Below are 21,388 nucleotides of genomic sequence, written 5' to 3'. Positions count from 1 at the left end.
GTTTCTGATGGGATCTAGTTATCTTTACGTCTAGGTGTGATTTGTAACACCAAGCTTCTTGAAGAAGGAACCCACGGTTTAACGTGTCTAAGTAAAATTGGTTTTTGTTCTTTGGCATGGGACCAGTGAAAGGCCACTGTGGTAGCACCAGAGTCTAACTCACAGTTCTTTTTCTTTCTTTTTCTTTCTCTTTCTCTCTCTCTCTCTCTCTCTCTCTCTCTCTCTCTCTCTCTCTCTCTCTCTCTCTTGCAGATAAGTAACTCACAGTTCTTAAGGAGGATGACACAGCACTTCCTAGACTTTGCCTGGTTTATTCTGTGCAGCAGAGACTGAACACTGTTTGTTGACATGGTGGGGGTGGGGCGGATGTGGGGTGTAGAATGCAGTTTGAGTCAGGAAGTATTAAGTTAGGAAGTGACACCCTCATCCCAGGCCTGCCAAGTTGCATCTGAAGAGGATGTGTGCCTCTGAGAGTCCCATCCTTGGAATAAAGAAGACTGAACAGTGGCTGAGTCAGAATGATTCATGTGCCACTCAGATATCCCAGATGCCTTTGAGCTGGAATAGCCCTACACTGCAATTGCTGATGGCTGCCTGGGTGTCTCCTAGGCCTTTTAAAATTCTAATAGTCATGAGGTTCTGGGAACTGGAAAAAGGTGAGAATGTCTCTAGACAACATTTACAAGGACCATATAGGTGAAAGAGTCAAGTGTCTGTCTGCCCTGCCAGCTCCCTTTGCAACTGCAGAAACCCAGGCCAAAGAAGTAGGTTCCATCTCAGCCAACACTTTCAGAGCCGTGGGAAGGTGGTGGCTGAGTCAGAGAGATGAGGTCTGCCAGGAGAAATCCCACAGGCATTACTGTAAAATCAATGCCAGCGCTTGAGAAAATTGAATTCATGAGACCAGAGACTATTAGTGAAAGGTGAAAACAATCCATATTTCCCATCACTTCCCAAAGCAGAGTCACCAGCAGTGCAAGAAGACCAGTGGGCACCATTGACGGGAGAAAGCAAAGACGGCAGACTGCATGAATGAATGGCAGCTGTCTGGTGCCTCCCAGTGCTTCTTTCCATTATTTTGAAGGAAGAGAGAGAGAGAGAGAGAGAGAGAGAGAGAGAGAGAGAGAGAGAGAGAGAGAGAGAGAGAGTCAAGAAAATAAACTGTAAAAAGACAAAATGTATTTGGACTCAAGAGATCTCAACCTAGCATCATTGCTTTTAAGCCTAAGGCAGGGCAGAGGCTGGCAAGGGCATGTGGAACAAAGCTGCTCCCTGAGTAATGGCCAGGAAATGTTGCCTGGGTCCAGTAATTTCACCTCTAGGGGTGCAATGTGACTGTTCCCCAACCATCCCTCTTGATTATGCCTTAGTTCTGAAAGCCAGTAGGATAAGAGAGGTGCAGTGCTAACCCATTATTACTAGCCATGGTATCCTGACCTTTTGAGTGAGTGCTTCAGGCCAGTTAAGAACACGGAGGGGGCACCCAGAGGCAAGGGGCTGAGGAAGGCACGGTAGGTTCCCTGCTCTCCCAAGATCCAACTATGACCTTTTAAAGTGCAGCAACCTTTTTCTTTCTTTTCAAGAATTATTACTTGAAAATTTCACACATAGGTACAATATATCTTGATCAAATTTATCCCCACTCCCACCCCTGCAGCTCCTCTCTACCTACCCTCCAACACTTTTTCCTCCCAACTGTAGTAACTTTACTATACCCTATTGGGCTAGAATGGCTGACACTTCTGGCACCAGACATGCCCTCTAGTGCATTCAACTGCAGGTCCTCCAAACACAGAGTCCTGTTTGTCCCTACCCTCTGTCCCTGGTCAGGAGTAGATAGAGAGGAGTTGGGGAAAGACATTGCTTCCAAAGGAATATCTCCACTGATCCACCTGTACCATTCACCAATTCCACATAATGCCAGATTATAAACCCATTAATGGATTAATCTATAGATGGGGGTTTAGCCATGATTGATCACTCCCCACAAGTCTCATCTCTGAGGCTGGGGAGTTGGCTCAGTAAAGTACTTGCAGTGTAAGCATAAGAACTTGAGTTCAAATTCCCTAGCACCCACATTGAAGAAGGAGGAGGAGAAAGAGAGAAGGAATAGGAGGAGGAGGAGAAGGAGGAAGAGGAGGAGGAAGAAGAAGAAGAGGAAGAGGAAGAAGGAGGAGGAGGAGAAGAAGAAGAAGAAGCAGAAGCAGATACAGACACAGACACAGATGCAGCACCAGCAGCTGGGGCACAGTAGCCCATCCTTATAAGCCAAGAAGTAGGAAGAAACAAGAGGGTCCCTGAACTTGGCAGTAATTCTAGTTGAATAGGTGAGCTCCAGGTTCAGTGAGAAACTGTCTCAAAAAGATGGAGATTGATTGAGGAAGATGGCCAATATTAGTGTTAGGCCTTCACACTCCTGTGTGCCCCCACACACCCTGTGAATGCATACCACATGTGCTCTCAACACTGCCTCATTAGGAATCAAGCCTTCAACGTGTAGGTCTTTTTGCTTTGTTGTTCTTGTTGTTGTTTGAGACCGTCTCACTACAAGCCCTGGCTGTCTTGAAACTTGCTATATGAACCAGTCTGGCCCTGCCTCTCCAATACTGGGATTAAAGTTGTATATCACCATGCTTTGTGTTGTGTGAACCTTTTGAGAGGACATTTCATACCCAAACCAGGACAGTTTGCACTAGTGTTTCCTAGTTTTTGGTAGATGAACATTGTGTTATTTTAGGTCATTCAACATGACTGGGCCAGCCATGTGGACCTTCAGGGTCATTCCTGTTTCTTCAGTGGCCTTCCTACTCATTGCGCTTGTTGAAGTAACAGTCAGCAGGAACACCGTGACTGGTTCAGTCATGTGAGGGAGGTTTCTCCAGAGATCCTTGTGCTCTGGTTGTACTTGAAGCCATTGCTGAGTCAGGGCTCATTTGGCCAGCGCAGGACACAGCTTCCCTGTTCTTAAACTACTCCTCAGGATTTGGAAACTTTTAAAAATATTCTTTCAAAATGAAGTACCTAAGGGAAATACTGCGTCACCCTCTACAGCGAGCAATAGAAGCTTTAGCCAGTGTTCTCCCTGCTCTTGTCTCCTTTATTCTCTGTTGGGAATGCCAAAGTTCACTGAAAGCCACCTAACTCCCCAAATATTCCGCACATTTACTTTACTTGGCCTGAAAGTTTAGTCACTTGTTTACAAGAGATCTCTGAAGCTGATTATTTTGTAATTGTTTTGTGGTTAGACTTGTAATGGTGTTCTGAAGGTCATTTTTCCGACTTGCCTTTGAAACCATTAACTTCTTCCTATTTCCAATCTCAAAAAAAAAAAACTTCAAAGTTTAAAAGATAATGGTAATTCTACTGTTATCTTTGAAAGTCTGCATTGTATGCATTTATATACAAAGAATGAAAATGGAATGCTAGGCGTCACAATATTACATCATCTAGGGGTTAAGATAATCTCTCTTCCCCCCCTCCCACCCTGTTTTTTTGAAACCATGTGCCATTACGTCCAGGCTTCAAACTCAGTGTATAATAAAGATGACCTTGAGCTTCTTATCCTCCGGTGCCTCTTCCTGCAGGATTACAGCTATGAGCTACCACATCCACTTTATATACCTGTTGGGGTCAGATACAGGGTAGCACTCTACCAACTGAGCTACATTCCCAGTCTACGTTATTCCTTTTCTGGGGTCATATTTTTCTGTAACAAGCACACACATATAATATATAAATTATATATATATATTATTTGTAACATATAGAGGGGAAAAGAGGAAAAATAACCCAGGTACACTGGAACACTGTGGGTTAGGATCTTAAGTGTTGGTAGATGACACACTCAAGGGGCGTTAATCAAAAAGATCTGAAATGAGTGTGATGGCTTTGTGGGAGGATCCAGCCAAGGCGATGGGGCAACAGGACCTGAGCCATCACCAGAGGAATTGCAGGTGGGAAGCTATTCTCACTATTAAACATGAAGGCAAAAGACAAATTATAGAGCCTTAGGCTGACAGGACTGTGATGGGGCCAGGACTGAGGACTAGGAGGCAGAGAGAACGTCCGTGGCCTTGCTTTTTTTTTTTTTTTAACCTGATCTGAGCCCCATAGATCCCAGATTAGACATCACCAAGGGTCAGCCTCAGGCCACAGAGGAGGCCCAGGAGCAATGGGGATGGAGGAGCAGGACAGAGGAAGCATGAACACAGTGCCAGCTGCTCTATAAAGATGCTTATCCGACATGGGCTGCGACTCTTCTACAGCTTCGCTATTGAAACCCAAAATACTTTTTATTGCTCTTTATTTTCTTCTCTTAGCTCTTTAAAACACCGAAATAATTCTGTGACCAGCAGAGATGATTGTCAACAGGAGAGGACTGGGGGGGGGGGGGAGAAGATACAGTTTAAGTCTCGTTATAGATAGATGTAAGGGCCATCTTTTTTCTTGGTCTAGCCTTCACCCTTTCTAGAGAACTGTACATCCTCAGATCTGTGTGATAGAATCAACAGTAACTGTTTTCTTTCCATGGGATGAACATGTGACTGAACCTGGCTAGTTAGTGTGTCCTGTGTCCTTGGATGTAAGAATAAGTGGGTACATGACCCTTTGAGCCACCCGGCTTTTTCCTGGAGACTGACATGAAGTCTCGGAATAAAAGCAATTTTTCATTCTGATGTCAAGACTGTAAGTCTATGCAGTGAGCTTGGAGGAAGCTGCTGACAGGGAGGAAGAGAAGATGGAAGAGAAAGGGCATAGATTCCAGGCACTGCTGTATTTAAGCTTTTGGACCTTTCGTTTACCTGAAGCTAGCAAATGACCTGGACATATCAGCTTTTGTAGACTAACAGTCTCTGTGAATATTATTTTGAGATGCTTTTCTCACACTTGAATCTGAAAAAATCCTGACTCAGAGCCCCCAGTGGGGAGGACAAAGGAACGGCAGCAACTGTTCACTGAACTCCTGTCGATCTGTTTCCATCCCTTCTTGTGATGAACTTGGACTCAGACGCTGTTTTGTTGTGGTGCTGGTAAAGGTGAGGTTTGGCAGGCGGCGACCCTGAGGAATTAAGTCATTAAAGGATTAACGTACCTGCAAAGCTCACACTGTTTACAAAATAATCCCGCCATGTGATATCAACTGGACCAGTTTACAGTTGGAATAATTCCCATGCCGGAGACATGGACACGAACTTGGGTTGTTTCAGGCCAAATGGAAGCTCCAATGCCCCTATGACACTTAACAATGATTTTCTCCTTTTTTATTGAAGAAACACAGACGGACAGGGTAGTAATATTCACAATGTCACATGGCAAAGTATGTGCTCCGGCTGAGGAAGGGCTGAGGAAGTGAGTCTCGGTCACTGCATGTCTCCTCTGTGACCAAATTCGGGGAATGTCAAGGCTTGTGGTTTCCCCATTCATAGATAGGTGCATGGGCCACCTAAATTAATTATTAATTAATTAACTAGTTAATTATCTTATGTTGCCTAGGCTATCTTTAAATTCATGGCTCTTCTACCTCAACTTTTTGAGAACTAGGATTGTAAGTATGAGTATCATACTCAGCTACTTAGACAATATTTCATGGAGTCTCCTTTAGATTGCAGGAGCTGGTGGTGAGAAACTGCTGCCGTGTGTGTGTGTGTGTGTGTGTGTGTGTGTGTGTGTGATATCCCTTTGAGAGTGTGTATACATGTGTGCATGTGCTGTGTATATGATATATCATGTGTACAGATATAATGTGATGAATATATGACTTGTGCCCAGAACGGTACCCTGTACTAACAGCCTCCTCACTAGTACAATCCTATAAAACAGATTGCCAGTATCTGATTACACAGACCAGGGAAGGAGCCTGGGTTAGACCATTCATCCAGTGTGTGTTTATCTCTTTGAGTCAGGATACAATGTGGAGAACTGAGCCCTGTGAAGGCGATGTCATATGTCTCTACTTCCTGTTGTCTCAGTGAAGGCGATGTCATATGTCTCTACTTCCTGTTGTCTCAGTGAAGGCGATGTCATGTGTCTCTACTTCCTGTTGTCTCAGTGAAGGCGATGTCATGTGTCTCTACTTCCTGTTGTCTCAGTGAAGGCGATGTCATGTGTCTCTACTTCCTGTTGTCTCAGTGAAGGCGATGTCATGTGTCTCTACTTCCTGTTGTCTCAGTGAAGGCGATGTCATGTGTCTCTACTTCCTGTTGTCTCAGTGAAGGCGATGTCATGTGTCTCTACTTCCTGTTGTCTCAGTGAAGGCGATGTCATGTGTCTCTACTTCCTGTTGTCTCAGTGAAGGCGATGTCATGTGTCTCTACTTCCTGTTGTCTCAGTGAAGGCGATGTCATGTGTCTCTACTTCCTGTTGTCTCAGTGAAGGCGATGTCATGTGTCTCTACTTCCTGTTGTCTCAGTGAAGGCGATGTCATGTGTCTCTACTTCCTGTTGTCTCAGTGAAGGCGATGTCATGTGTCTCTACTTCCTGTTGTCTCAGTGAAGGCAATGTCATATGTCTCTACTTCCTGTTGTCTCAGCCCTCGTGGCAGAGAAAGAACACGAGCAGACTGACCCTGTCCCCATTCTGCTGCCAGCACCAAATAGCAAGTAGAATATGAACACCTGAAGCTATGTTGGGCTGCTTGGCTCAGTGACAAGTCAGAAGAGAGACGACAAGAGAAGGTGTTAAGAGACAGGTTGAGGTTCCATGTCATTGGCGGTGGCCATGGTAGTGATACACATGTTTAAAATGCAATACTTCTGGCTAGTTTAGGAATTACACAAACTTCCGGAACATGTTTCTTTGTACTCCTTTAGGTTGGGAATTGGATCCAAGGCCTTGCACTTGTGTAAGCTAGCCCTCCATCCTATTTAACACAGAGTTCATCACAGAGCCCTTGCTTGTCCATGCTGAACGTGTCTTCCAGGCTCTGTCCTTCTCAGGAAACAAGAGGTTTATCCTGCTGCGTTCTGTCTAAAGGCACTCATTTCCTCTGTTCTTTCTACTGCTGGGCTCCTCCACCCTTAACCTGCCATGCCCTTCACTAAAGCCTTCTGGTCATCACAGAGCGAACTGTCCTTCTTCCCATGGCCTCTCAGGGTTCCACTTTCAGGTGAGTCCAAGCTGCGGCCTGAGAGACGCATGGGTCCCCCAAAGGGTCCCCCAAAGGCTGCATATGTGACTCGATACAAAACCATAAGCTTGCTTAAGACATGGTTGCTTTGCAATTTTTTTTCTAACCCAATTAATCCATTTTTAGACATGAAGCTGGTAGATGACCATGTGATGTCACAGGATCAAAAGTGTGCGCTCCGCCTTGGTTCATAAGATTATATTTTTTTCAAGAAGTTAGTGATTCCTTTGGGGCAGAGATTCCTTTTCGTTTTGCTTTTCACACACACATGCGCACACATACACACCGTTTATTTATAAATGTAGAGCTAAAATTTACTTACTAAATGAAAGGATGAATCACACATGCATGAAATTGAGACGTAGCTGAGTATACAGCGGGCATCTAGTCCAGTTAGAAGCAGCCACGCTACCTTGTCCACCAGTGGCTGATAATCACTGATTCCTTCGCTCACAGCTCCATGCTTCTGTAATTTAATGTTGATGCTGACCATGCAAGCCTCTTGTTACAGCTCAGCTTCAGGCTTAGTAAACCTGGCAAAGAACTCTAACGCCTGCATCTCTCACAAGCTTCCCAGAACTGCTGACGCTACACATTTTGAGCTCTAGAAGTTTAAACAATATAATGTAGTTATGGGGGAATATTGGGTTAGGCTAAGATATCCACACATGCTTCTGGCTGCAAGAAACAGAAAGCACGGCTCGACCTGGTTTACTTTAGCCTAATGTAATGGCTGCACAGCCTAATGCCTGTGGCCACTTCTTCCTAAGGAGCCAAAGAGAGAGGAACCGAGGAACCCTTTGGCTTGTGACCTGGAACCTGCACTGGGAAAACTAGCAAGATCCTGTTTTAACCATTATAAACTGGTTTAAGTTAAAAATTAGTTCCTAGGATGAATGTGGTGGTGCATGCTTTGATGGCAGTACTTGGGAGGCAGAGGCAGGTGGATCTCTTAGTTTGAGGCTGGCCTGGTCTACATAGTGAGTTCTAGGACTACATAAATAGACACAGCCTCAAAACAACAACAAGAAAACCTCCTTAACTTCCTTACTCCATATAACCCAAGTTGATCAAATTAGCTAAGAGATCATTTAACCTCTTGTTGGCTGAAGGAACAGAAACCCTCCTTTCTGCCGGATCACACCATATGGAACAGCAACAGCTTTAAGAAGATGCAGCCATTTGCCACTGTCAGGAGAGTCGACTAAGAGATGAAAAGGTGCTCAAGATGAACAGCATGACAGAGACCATGCCGAACCTTGACTATGTTCTTTCTGATGCCGTCCTGTTAATATTTTACTTTTGAAAGACAGAGGCTTACTCGGTAGACCTCTAGGCTAGGTTGACCTTGAACTTGCAGTAGCGTGCTTGATTCAGCATCCCAAGCACTGGGATTATAGGTGAATACCTGGGCACCGGTCATTTTTTAATTTAATTTAATTTATAGACTCTTTTTATGTAGTCCAGACCTTGTAGTTGTGATTTTTTCTACCTCAGACCTCCCAGGTATTGCATTTTAGGTCAGGCTAAGAGATGTTTTTTGGGGAGGGGGGTGGTTACAACTGATATCAGTGGGATGGTACCACGTATCTTACAATAAAAAGAACGAACTCCAAACACAATGCTACTCAGAACAAAATGTCCAAGCATGAGAACCTGAATTCAATGTAAAAATAGAACTTAGGTAAAATAGGTGTGGTATTACACACTTGCTGTCCTAGCATGTGGAGGCAGAGACAGCTCACCCACCCTGGGGCTCACTGACCAGCCAGCCAAGACTCTTTGGTGAGTTTCTGGCCAAGGAGAGACCTTGTCTCAAAAAAGAAGGTGGGCGGTATCTGAGGAATGATACTCAATGTCCGCCTCCCCCATCAATCCACGATTTATAGTATATTCTGGAATACTGATAGGTGAACATAACAGAGCTTCAAGCTTTAGTGTACTTGAGATTTAGCATGGATACTTGTTTAAAATGAAGGTAACCTGGACCTCATACTGAAGACTTGTGCGCTCAGCCAATTCATTCCAATAAAGCTTTTTTAGATGTAGGTATTCAACGCGGTTTCGAGAGCACAACTTGGAAGTGGTGTTGCGCTGTTAGCTTTGAGCCTAGGTAAAGTCCAGAAATAGCCTCCGGTGGGGCGCCATCTTGAGCCAGGAACACATCTCCTGGTGGAATTCCAGGCACCATCAGTGGGCGGGAGGTATTTCGGGCTGCACTGCTCAGGGCCCTTGCAGCATCTTGCTTCTCGCTGTGGTGGGTCTTGGGGAAGCCAAATGCAAACCCCAGCTGGTTTCTGATCCTGTCTCCTCCGGAGAAAGCTGGTCTGAAAACAAGGTTACTGTTTCCAAGGCGCTGAAGGAGCTTTGGGGTTTTATTGACATTCATTTTTATAGCTCTGAGGAGGTTATTTCTATCCTTTCTGTCAGAAATGTGAGATAAGCTGGAAAGAAAATGAGATTCCCCCAGGACTGTGCAGTTTAGCCAAGTCCCGCAATGTCACGGTGAACTCTGAAGAGATTTGTGGAGCAGGTCTGAAGGGCACCCTCGCAAGCTCTGTGTTGGGTCTGTCTTCATGGCAGGGTCTGGATGTGAAAGTCAAGTTCGCAGGCCTCACCCACTTCAGTCATCCTCCATCCCCCAAACCCTGGTGACTTCAGGCCCCCAGGAAAGAAAGATTGACAGTGCTGCAAATAGACCCACCTTGCAGCAACTTCGGCGGGGAGCTGGCCGGGGCCTCTGTTCCTGGCTGCTGGCATTGTTTTGGCAGAACCGATTCTTAAAATAGCACAGTCTGGATGCCTTCTGCGGCAGGTTTGTACAGGGCTATGCCCTGTGTGGAAGAGAAGAAACACAGAAGACACGGGGCTCTGAAGACAGCATGCTGTTTAGGTTCTGCCTCTCTGTCTTAGCTTTGTTTGCTCTGGACAGTCACCCAACCCTTGCTTAGAGGGCCAAGTGCTTCAAATTTATCTATAAAACGGACACAGTCTGAATCCAATCTTGTAGAATCTAAATGTGAAAACAGTTCTCTGACAAAGAATGGTACAGCTTTCCTCTACGTACACACACTGAATTCCCTTTAATGGTTTTTGTTATTGTTCTTCTTTTTCTGTTTTCTTTTGTTGTTGGTGGTGATATGTGTGTGTGTGTGTGTGTGTGTGTGTTTCTTTTCCTTTTTGAGACAAGGTGCTACTATGTAGTTCTTGGGCTTACAGAGAGCCGCCTGCCTCTGTCTCAAGTGCTCGGATTGAAGGTGTGCACCACCTATCACATATGAGTTGGTCATTTTGATATATCTCTTGGTTCATAGGCAGTATGAGATACACGGTCACCTCACCATTTCTGTTCCCGTTCCTGAAAGTTGTCTCCCCACCAGAAACCCACAGCTGGTCTGATGTTTACATTGCCCACCTATGGCCTTTACCTTCCCGCACACTCCCCTGTTCTTATGTGTTTCTCCAGTAAGTGGACAAATGGATAAGAAACACATTCACATTAGCACAGGTTTTGAGAATGCTTTCCTGTAGAGTTAGGAATTAGTGTTTGCCAGAAATCAAAGACTAACCAAACTAATAATATAACCTGAAAGTGATGATCAAGTCTGGAAGTGTAGCCAGGCCTCAAGGGACCACACAAACTGAGAACTCAGCCCATTCAGATTGGCAGGTTTGCTTGCTCAACCTCTTTCTCCCTGTCCCCTTCTTCCCTTTCCCTTCTTCTCATTCCCCACTTTCCCTCTCCTTCTGTTTCCTTTCTCCTCTCTGAAGTTAGTGTTGTTGTCTTTACATTCAGGCAAACTCCTATTTCTTATCTGAGGTCAGATCACCTCAGCCTGCCTTTCAGTACCTGGACTGTATCATCATCATCATCATCATCATCATCATCATCATCATCATCATCATCATCATCATTTGCAATGCTGAGAATCCTACTTTGAGCTTTATAGGGTCCTTATATTAATTTATTTTATGTAATGGTAGCAAAAGTATCAGCGAGAACAGTTTATAAGAGGAAGAGTTTCTTTGGGACCACTGTTTCAGAAGGCTAAATTAACAGTCCCGCTGGGACCCATTGATTCTGGGCTGGTGGAGAGAGCAGGCATGTGTAATGGGGGGGATTCTTTGCCTCATGGTGGACAGGAGGAAGACAGGCCAACAGGAATGGATCATAGACAAGGTATGCTGAAGGACCCATCTCCTATCCTTTTAGAGGTGAGCCTATCCTTCAATGGCTAAGCCATCTCTCCAGCTGCCCCTTAAGGGTTTACTCATGTATTTTATGTATATAGGTGTTTTGTCTGTATGTGCATCTATACACCAGAAGAAGGCATTGGATCTCACGGGACTAGTTACAGCCATGTGCATGCTGGGAATTGAGTTCAGGACATCTGGAAGAACCACAGTGCCCTTAACTGCTGAGCCATCTTTACAGCCCTGAAGGACCCATCTCTAATATCCCACTTTGTGGTGGTTTGAATGAGAATGGCCTCAGCAGGCTCATGTGTTTGAATTCTTGGCCTCCAGTTAGTGAGACTACTTGGGAAGATCTGATGTTTTTAAAGCTGATGTCACTATATTATGAAAGCCTATACCATTCCCAATTAGTTCTCTTTCTTTGACTTCAAGTTGTGAATAAGGATGTAAGTTCTTGGATGCAGCTCCAATGCCATTCCTGCCTGCCTGCAGCCATCTTCCCCACCATAATGGTCATAGGTGTGTCCCCTAAAACTGTAATGAAGCCTCCAATGCGATGCTTTCCTTTGTAAGTTGCCTTGGTCATGGTGTCTCTTCACAGCAACAGAATAGAAACCAAGACATACTGATCTTAACAGATGAGTAAACGTCAGGTCAATGAGAGATGCTGAAGGAGTAAGGAGGAATCCCCGTGGTCTTCCCCATGCCACTATTCAGGGCCCCAGAAGCAGGGCTCAGAGGGAGGGACTGCTATTGAGACGTGATCATTACTAAGTCTTAACTACAGTGCTGATATATTGCTGCATACTGGAGAGACATTCATCCACCCATTGATCAGTTAGTTAAATTAATTATTAATTTATTTCAGACATGTTCCTAATGTCTACTATGCCATTGTGCCAGGAAGTTTCTCATATGCTGAAATAAAACAGTAGTAAGGAAGAGGGGCAGGTACCCTGACCTTCTGGGACCATCTACCTGCAATGTAGACATTTTTACATTTTAGCAAACAAGTTCAGGGGTAAGATAGCCTCAGAGTGATAAATGTGCAGAAATTACTAACATGATCAAGATGACGTGGTCATAGATGGAAGAATTAATTTTGGATTGTCATTTTAGGAATCATTTGGTACTGACCTAAAGAACTAAAGTTACCCCAAAGTTCAGATTTTAAAATGGGATTAATGTGGAGCCTTGCCTATGTCTTACACTGCCCTTATACGTAAAGATGAGTGCAGGCAAAGGAACCAGCTTGTGCTTGGAGGAAGGACAAACAAGCTGTTTAGTCACACTTTGTGACCCTCTTTTGGGACCTTGGGAGCTGAGTGCTTTGGGTACCCCCTAACACACCTTCAGATGCAGAGGCCAGCCAGCTATTGCATGAAAGTGGGGCTTACTTGTGTACCTCAGTTTCAGGCCTCTTGAACTTTTTCTGAGAGTTCCACAGAAAATGTTACAACAGCTCCTGAGTAAGGTGACAGACTAAGGGCCATCGTCCTGTGACTCTGTGAATAGTCAAGGTTCTCTGAAAGAACAGGATGATAGAATGAGTGACTGTATGTTAAAAGAGGGATTTGTTACATCGGGTTACACAATAGGATCTGCGTAGTTCAGCAATGGCGATCTGCACACTAGGGAGGCCAATGAACTCTCGGCTGCTCCGTCCAGGAGGGTGGATATCTTTGTAGCTCAACTAGAGCTCTGAAGGCCTGGAGAATTTCTGCAGTCATTTGTCTTCCCTCCATGCTGGACAGGTGAATAAAGCCATGAAGGAGGGTAACAGCGGCAGCAACAGGAAAGATTAGCAGAAGCAGGCAGGCAAGCATTGCTTTTTCACCTCCTTGTGTCTGGGGTGGCACCCAAAGGCCCTGCCCATTCTGGGAAACAGCCTTCTCCTCTCAGTCCATCCTTCCTTGAAATGTCCTCACATACTATTCTAAAGATGCATCATGTAGCTGATTTCAAATCCAATCAAGTTGATAATCAAAATTAACTATCGTATCCAGTTAAGGAGAAGAATCACTGTAAGAAGGAACAGACTCAGGACTGGAGAGATGCTCTTCCGGAGGTCCTGAGTTCAATCCCAACAACCACATGGTGGCTCACAACCATCTGTGATGGGATCTGATGCCCTCTTCTGGCATGTAGGTATGTGTAGAACACTCATGAATTAAAAATAAATAAATAAATAAATCTCAAAAAATTTTTTTAAAAGAAAGAACAGCTTATCCTAAAGAAAGAAAGAGAAAGCCTTTAGAAATCCATAAAGGTAGAAAAAAATCTGAAGAGTGCTGAGAAAAATAAAGGTAAGACACCAAAGAGAAAGAAGGGTGCTCCACCCAGTCCCCATGCTGCAGCTAGAGCAGCAGGGGAGGGGACTCCTCACCCAGAAGGTAATCCAGTGCCTCAGTCAGGGTTCCACTGCTGTGATAAAACACATCAAAGCAAGTCGGGTAAAAATGGGTGTGTTTAGCTTATAGCTCCTATTATAGTTCATCCTGGAATGAACTCAAGATAGGAACTCAAATAGGACATGAACTTGGAGGCAAGAGCTTCTGGAGAGGCCATGTTCTCCATGCCTTTCCCAGCCTGCTTTTTACAGACCTCAGGACTGCCAGCTCAGGGAGGGCTCCACACACAACGGGCTGAGGCCTTGCGCTTCAATCACTAATTAAGAAAAAGCTTTGCAGGCTGCTGTACAGCTTGGTCTTATGGAAGCATTTTCTTAAATGAGATTCCTTCCTTCCAGATGACAATTTGTGTAAAGGTGACATCAAACTGGCTGGTACAATTGACCCCTTGTTAACTTGACAAACACTTCACCATTAAGCTACAACTTTGCCTTTCTTAGTCATCCCCAAGATCTCACGGAAAAATGTAAATAATTTTTAAAGGCTGACATTCTTTAAAAAAATCAAACACATTAAAAGTTCAGTTCCTTAAAAAAACCCAGGTTCTTTAAAAATCCAAAATCTCTTTTAAAAGTTCGAAAACTCTCAACTGTGGGCTTCTTAAAAAAATAATTTAAATACTTTCTTACTTCATGAGGAAAGAATCGGGGCACAGTCACAATCTTAAAGCAAAGCCAAACTCTAAAAGTGTAATTAACTCTTTGTCCAATGATCTGGGATTCAGTCATGATCTTCTGGGCTCTTCTTAAAGGTCATGGATCACGTTCTTGATTCTGTCCTATGAAGCACACACAGCAGTCTTCTACACTCCAGCTGACTCTACTCCATACCTGCTGCTGTTCTTGGTGGCCATTCTCCACGGTATTGGCATCTCCGGTACCAGGTGCCGTAAGTACCATGTGCGGTACCATGCACAGTACCACATGCAGGGGCTGCAGCTGGGATGCACATTCACTAATCACCTCTCTTGGAGTCTCTTCAGAAACTCCAGCTCTGCCACACAATGTCAAGCCTTAGCTGCTCTCTGTGACCCCTTCATGAAATCAAAACCAGTTCCACATGGGAGACTCTTACACTAGCGAGTTCAACTACCAGCAGAAGGTCCAACCTTGGCTATTTCTGGGATAGCTCCCGTGTGCTGACCCTGAGGAAACATTAGAGTCTTTGCTTCTGTCTCAAACTTCACAGGCCAGGCCTCCATCATTTACACTGCTCTTTCCTTCTTCTCTTTCAAGCTCCTACAGCACAGTTCTGAGTCTCAATCAATGAGTTTTTCTAGGCCAAAGCTCCGAAGTCCTTCTACAATCCTCTCCAAAACAACTTGGTTAGGTCTGTCACAGCAACACCTCACTCTCTGCAGGTGGTCTTTTGGCTACTTGGTGGGTTCTTCTTTTTTCCACTCTTTCAAGCCCTAACCCTAGATAGGAGAGGAAAGGGATAGGAAGAAAGAGACTGACTTTATCTTTAGACTACTTCCTGCTGATTAGGGGCATTGGGATCCTTGGGACAAGTTTGATCTTCGCTTTCAGAACATCTAATTTCTTCTCTTGTCATTTTGAACATGGCTACTTGACAAACTGCAACAATGGCATTCAACCACCAAACAGCCACCAAGAGTCACAACAGCCAACTGTCATTTTAATTACCTCTGAAAGGCTCCCAGAATTCCAAATGTCACACACTGCAGCTGGCAAAACCATGTCCTTTCTAGAGCACAAGGCAAGTCATTGTCAGCTGAGGTGGACAATCTGAAACAGCCCCATATCCCACACCTAAAATTTAAATGAAAACACATTTTTAAAGTGTTCTCATGTTTTTTTAAAAAAAATGTCACTACAACTATCCTGGTATCAACTTGTCTCAAGCTGACTATCCAGCACATCCAGACAGCTCCAAAGCAAAGAGACTTACTTCTAAGCTCAAGGCAAGCCCTCAGCCTTTAACAAGCCTTAAATTAGATTGCACATTTTGGTGACACAGTGAACCCTCTATTAAATGAGTCACTTTACTCAGAGGGCCATATCTATCCACAATTTTAACACTGAAACTGTGGTGGCTTGAATAAAAATGCCCACAATAGGTATTGGAATACTTGGTCTCTAGTTGATGGAATCATTGGGGAGGTGCATGAGGCTGAAGGAAGTTTATCAATGGTGTGTGTGTTTGTGTGTGTGTGTGTGTGTGTGTGTGTGTGTGTGTGTGTGAGTGTGTGTGTGTGAGTGTGTGTGTGAGTGTGTGTGATATTTGAGAATTTATAGCCTTTCCACATTTACAGTTTACTCTGTGCTCCATGTTTGCTGTTGAGAGTCTCAGCTTTCTGACCCTGCTATCATGCCTGCCACTTGCTGCCACGCTTCCACGCCATGAGGAACATTTATCCATCTAGAGCCATAAGCCAGAACAAACATCCTCTTCCTCAGGTTGCCTTTCCTCCAGTGTTTCGTCAAAGCAACACAATAGTAACTAGTGCACTCTGAGAACCCAGTAACAGGTAAAATCCACAAGCTAATGATCTCTTGAACAAAGTAAACACCATCTGAGAGAATTAGGGTGATTGAAAATAAATAAATCAATCCAACCAAGGGCCTAACTCCAGAGATTCAATTCTCAACACAAACCTACAAGTAACTTGAAAAACCAGCCAATACCGAGTCCTCAAAGAAAATTCTAATTTCACAGCAATGGTCTCTACTGAGAAAGGATTAGATAAAATCCCCACAAATAACTCAGAAAAAATGATTTTACATATATTCAAAGAAACCACAGAAGATGAATAAATCTCAAGAGAATGCAGGTAGGTGAAGTAAGTAAAGAAGTCAAAAAGGTATAAAAGAAATATTACAAAGAGACAGAAATACTGAAGAAAGCCAAGTGAAGAGGCTGGATAAATAGAACAATAAACACAAAGCTCAGTGAAACAAAGCAGATGAAGGAAAGCTTCATGAACATGACAGGTCAAGGAAAGGACAGAACATCAGAATTCAAAGATATGGAGGGCTATTTGAGTAATTCAACAAGAAGAAAAATGATAAGAAGATACTAGTGAGTCTTTCAAGATATATATGGTACAGTAAAAAGACAAAATGTAAAAATTGTGGGCGTAAAAGAAAGAAATGCTTTTATTACAAAAGCATAGAAAACATTCTTAACAAAATGATAGCATAAAATTTCTCCAAATTAGGGAACAGATGCCAATTCAGATGTAGAGGACATTTAAACACTATATAGGTAAGAGCAGAAAAGGAAATTCTCTCATTATATTATACTTAAACCACTGGAAATACAGGAAAAAGAAAGTGTATCAAATTTCAAAGGAAACATCAAGACACATATTAAGGCCAGACCATCAGAATAATAGCAGATTTCTCAGTAGAAACTTTGAAAGCTAGGAAGGCTTGAAATGATGTATTAAAAGTTCTTAAAGGCCTCACCATACTACAATACCCAGCAAGGCTATTATAATTGAAGGAGAAAGAAAAACTCTCTATTAAAATCAAATATGCTAGAGGAATTCATTACCACTAAGCAAGATCTACAGATATATATGAAGGAATCCTTCAGACTGAGGACAAAGGCAAAGACATCCATGAGACCATGAGGAAGAATAGATCATGATAGAATAATAGTTAAGACAGGAATAGGAGGACTGGAGAGGAAGTTCAGTGGTTAAGAGCCCTGGATGCTTTTCAGAGGTCCTGATTTCAATTCCCAGCAACCACATGGTGGTTACTAACTATCTGTCATGGGATCTGATGCCCTCTTCTGGTGTGTCTGAAGACATCTACAGTATAGTCACATGCAAAAAAATTAGTAAAACATCTAACACCAAAAAAAAAAAAAAAAAAAAAAAAAAAAAAACTCAGCAAAATGATAAGAATTATTACATACCTTTCAATAGTAACTCTGAATATCAGAATACCAATAGTCTCAATTCTCCAGTCAAAGACACAGATAGACAGATAAGAAAAGAAATCAGGAATTATATATTTATTGTGCCTATGAAACACATTTAACTGTAAGAGACCTTTGAGTGAAGGATAAAAACAAATATTCCTAGTAAAAGACTTGTGGAACAATCAGGTGTCATTGTTCTAATATCTGACAAAGTGGATTTCAAATAAAAAATAATCAGAAGAAATAAAGACTACACTACATACTAACATATCAAACATCAAATGTATCTGATAATACTAAACCTATATCAACCCAACATAGGTGAATTAGGTTTCATTAAAAAACTACTAAGTATAAAGTCACAGATAAACCAAAACACAATAACAGTGAATGACTTCTATACTCTTAACAATTGACAGGCCAGTCCCTCAGTGGAGAAACATTTGAATCAAATGGCATCATAGACAAAAATATGTCATTCAAACATTGAAGAATGCATTCTTCTTAGAAGTTCATGGTACTTTCTCTAGAAAAGACCATAGATTAGAACAGAAAGCAACTCTTAGCAAGAAGAGAAGAGTTGAATAGTCTTTATATTCTACCTTATCACAGTTCAGTAAAACTATAAGTAAATAGCAATAAAAATACAGAACACATGTGAATGCATGGAGTTTAATCAACATATTGTTGAATGTATTTATTTCATCCCTGAAGGAAGCAAGAAGGAAAATTTAATAATCAGTAGAAGTTAATGAAACTGAAAACATAACACACCAAGAATCAAAAGTTAGTATACGTCTTATATAGAATAAAAAAAACCTGCTGAAGAAGAAAATAGGGAAGTACTCCCATTTGCAATTGCTTTTTTAAAAGCTTGAAATAAATGTAATCAAATAAGTAAAAGACTTCTAAAATGAAAATTTTAAAGCACTGAAAAAATTGAATGAGACAGTAGAAGATGGAAAGACTTTCTATGCTCACAAATTGGTAGAGTCAGTATCTTGAAAATGGGATTTTCTTTCCTAGAAGCAATATACAGATTGAATGCAGTTCCTGTGAGAATTCCAATGATGTTCTTTCCAGAAATTAAAAAAAAATTAACCTTACAGTTCTTTTTGAAGTACAAAAGATAATGTATAGTAGAACCAGTCCTAAGGAACAAGATGACAGACTACTTGCCTGATTTCAAGTTATATTGCAGAGCCATAGCAACAAAAGCAGCATGATATGGGCACAAAACTGCTCAGTGGAGCACAACAGAAGACCTACATACAAACCTTCACAGGCATAGCAGTCTGATCTCTGACAAAGCCGCCAAAAGTACACATTAGCAAAATGACAGTCTCTTTAACAAATGATGCTTGGAAAACTGGATATCCAAACTCTCTCTCTCTCTCTCTCTCTCTCTCTCTCTCTCTCTCTTCTCTCTCCTCTCTCCCAACACACACACACACATCAACTCTGAATGAATCAAACACCTTAACTCATGATCTGAAACTGTTAGAGTAAAAAAGTAGAGAAAAGTAGGGAAAACACTTCAAGATAGAGGCACAGGTAAGGAATTTTTGAATAAGGCTCCAGTCATTCAGGAAGCAAAGTGTTTTAATTTCCTTTCTATTGCTGACGGTGGTGGTTTGAATATGCTTGGCTCATGGGAAGTGGTACTATTAGGACATGAGGCCTTGTTGGGGTAGGTGTGGCTTTGTTGGAGGAATGGGTTGTGCCTTGAGGCTCCTATGTGCTCAAGCTCCATTGAATGCACAAAGGGAGCCTTCTGGAAATTTAAATGTAAGATGTATAAACAACTTCAACAGGTCCATAGCAATCAATTAAATAAAAGCAATATCCCTATAAAGGAAACCCCAGGACTGGATAGATCACTGAAATTCTACCAGACCTTCAAGGAAAAGCTAGCACAACATTCTCCAAAATAGAAATGGAAAGATAAACACAACACAAAGAAAAACAAGAAAGGCAAGAAATGCCATCGAACTCATGTTATAAAGCCTATATTACTATGGTGGTTTGAATATACTTTGACCAGGGAGTGGCGCTATTGATGCCTTTTTGGAGTAGGTGAGGCCTTGTTGGAGGACGTTTGTCCTTATGGGAATGCTTTGAGATGCTCCTCTTAGCCATTTGGGAGCCATGTGGGAGGCAGTCTTCTGTTTGCCCTCAGAAAAAGATGTAGAACACTCAAATGCCATGCCATGCCTGATTAGATGCTGCCATGCTCCCACCTTGATGATAATGGACTGAACCTCTAAAACTGTAAGCCAGCCCCAATTAAATGTTTGCCTTTATAAGAGTTGCCTTGGTCATGGTGTCTGTTCACAGTATGAAAAGCCTAACTAAGACAAATTTACAGTAAATTCTAAAAAGAAAACAGTCTACAAAGACAATTATAAAATAATTTCCCTGATCAACAGAGGTGTAACAAAATATTCAATGAAATACCTGTAAACTCAACTCAGGAATTATATAAAAAGATGACACTATAGGAGTTCATGATTCACTGAAGAATGACACTCTGGACTCAAATAGTATGTAAACACAAAGAGTGTTTTATTCTGCAGAGGTTCAGCACTGGGGTCTCCCCACTACCAAGATAGAAAGACAACCAAGTGAGCTCACAGGCCTGATTTTAAAGCACATTAGGGAATTCCAGTTTAGATGACCTATATGTTAATCTCTACCAAAAGAAGCAGAAGGGACAAATGTCTATCTGTGATGGCTATTAGCATACCTAAGCACTTGCTGGTGCCCAGTCTCCTTCAGTATCACAAGTGCCTGTTACACAGCTTAGAGACCATTCTGGCATTTTGATTCTTCACAGCTCTCCCCCACCTACCCACTACTAACTTCTCCAGTTCATGTGTTTCTTTCCCCTTAGTTGTCCATTCTCTTTATAACCCTGGTATTTTAGTTGTGCACCTTCTTGGTCCTCTCTTTATCTTCATCTCTTCCTCGTTTTTCTCTCCCTCTATCTCTCCACTGGCCAGGTCCAGTCTGCTGGCCATATTCAGTCTACTACTTTCTTTCTTTCCTCTGGAATCTTTCCCATGCTCTGGATGTTCTCTCTCTCTCTCTCTCTCTCTCTCTCTCTCTCTCTCTCTCTCTCTCATAGCTACGATAAATGCCTCCCCCTTTAACTATACCATGGAGTGGTCATGTTGAGAAGACTAGGCTAATTCCTCGACAGGCTTCAAATTGGAAATTAAGGAGACTAACTGTTTCCAAGAACTGGGAAATTTCAGGCAAGTCCAAGTCCTCAGAAGGTTCCCTGCCACCTGGCCTGAGGCAAGGACAATGGGTCAGTAGCAGTTTCCAGACTTCCTCAGCTACTTCCTCAGCAACAGTTTCCAGACTGCCCCAGCAAGTTTCCAGCTCCCATACTTCAGTAATGTCTGTAGTGATGGACCCGGCAGATTAACATAAGGAATGGAGCAAAGGTCTCTTTTATTTAGTATAGTAATGATTAAAGCCTTAGCTAAAGCATTAACACAAAAGAAAAAATACAAATAGAAAAGGAAGAAAAATTACCCATATATGCAGATCACATGATTTTAAACTTAAATAGCCTGTCAAGTCCAGTGGAAACTCTAATCCTCCAAACTATAAAAGGCAGCTAAAATACCCAGAAATGAACTTAGCTTCTATTAGAGGAGAATTTCTGACAGGTAGATAAAAGCCAGTATTCTTCAGGAACTTGAGAAACTAGTTCTGCCTGAAAGCAACCTAACAGCAGTAAACTGTATCC

This window comes from Micromys minutus (assembly GCF_963924665.1).
Source record: "Micromys minutus genome assembly, chromosome: 3".
NCBI classification, from domain to species: Eukaryota; Metazoa; Chordata; class Mammalia; order Rodentia; family Muridae; genus Micromys; species Micromys minutus.
This window is presented reverse-complemented; position numbering follows the sequence as displayed.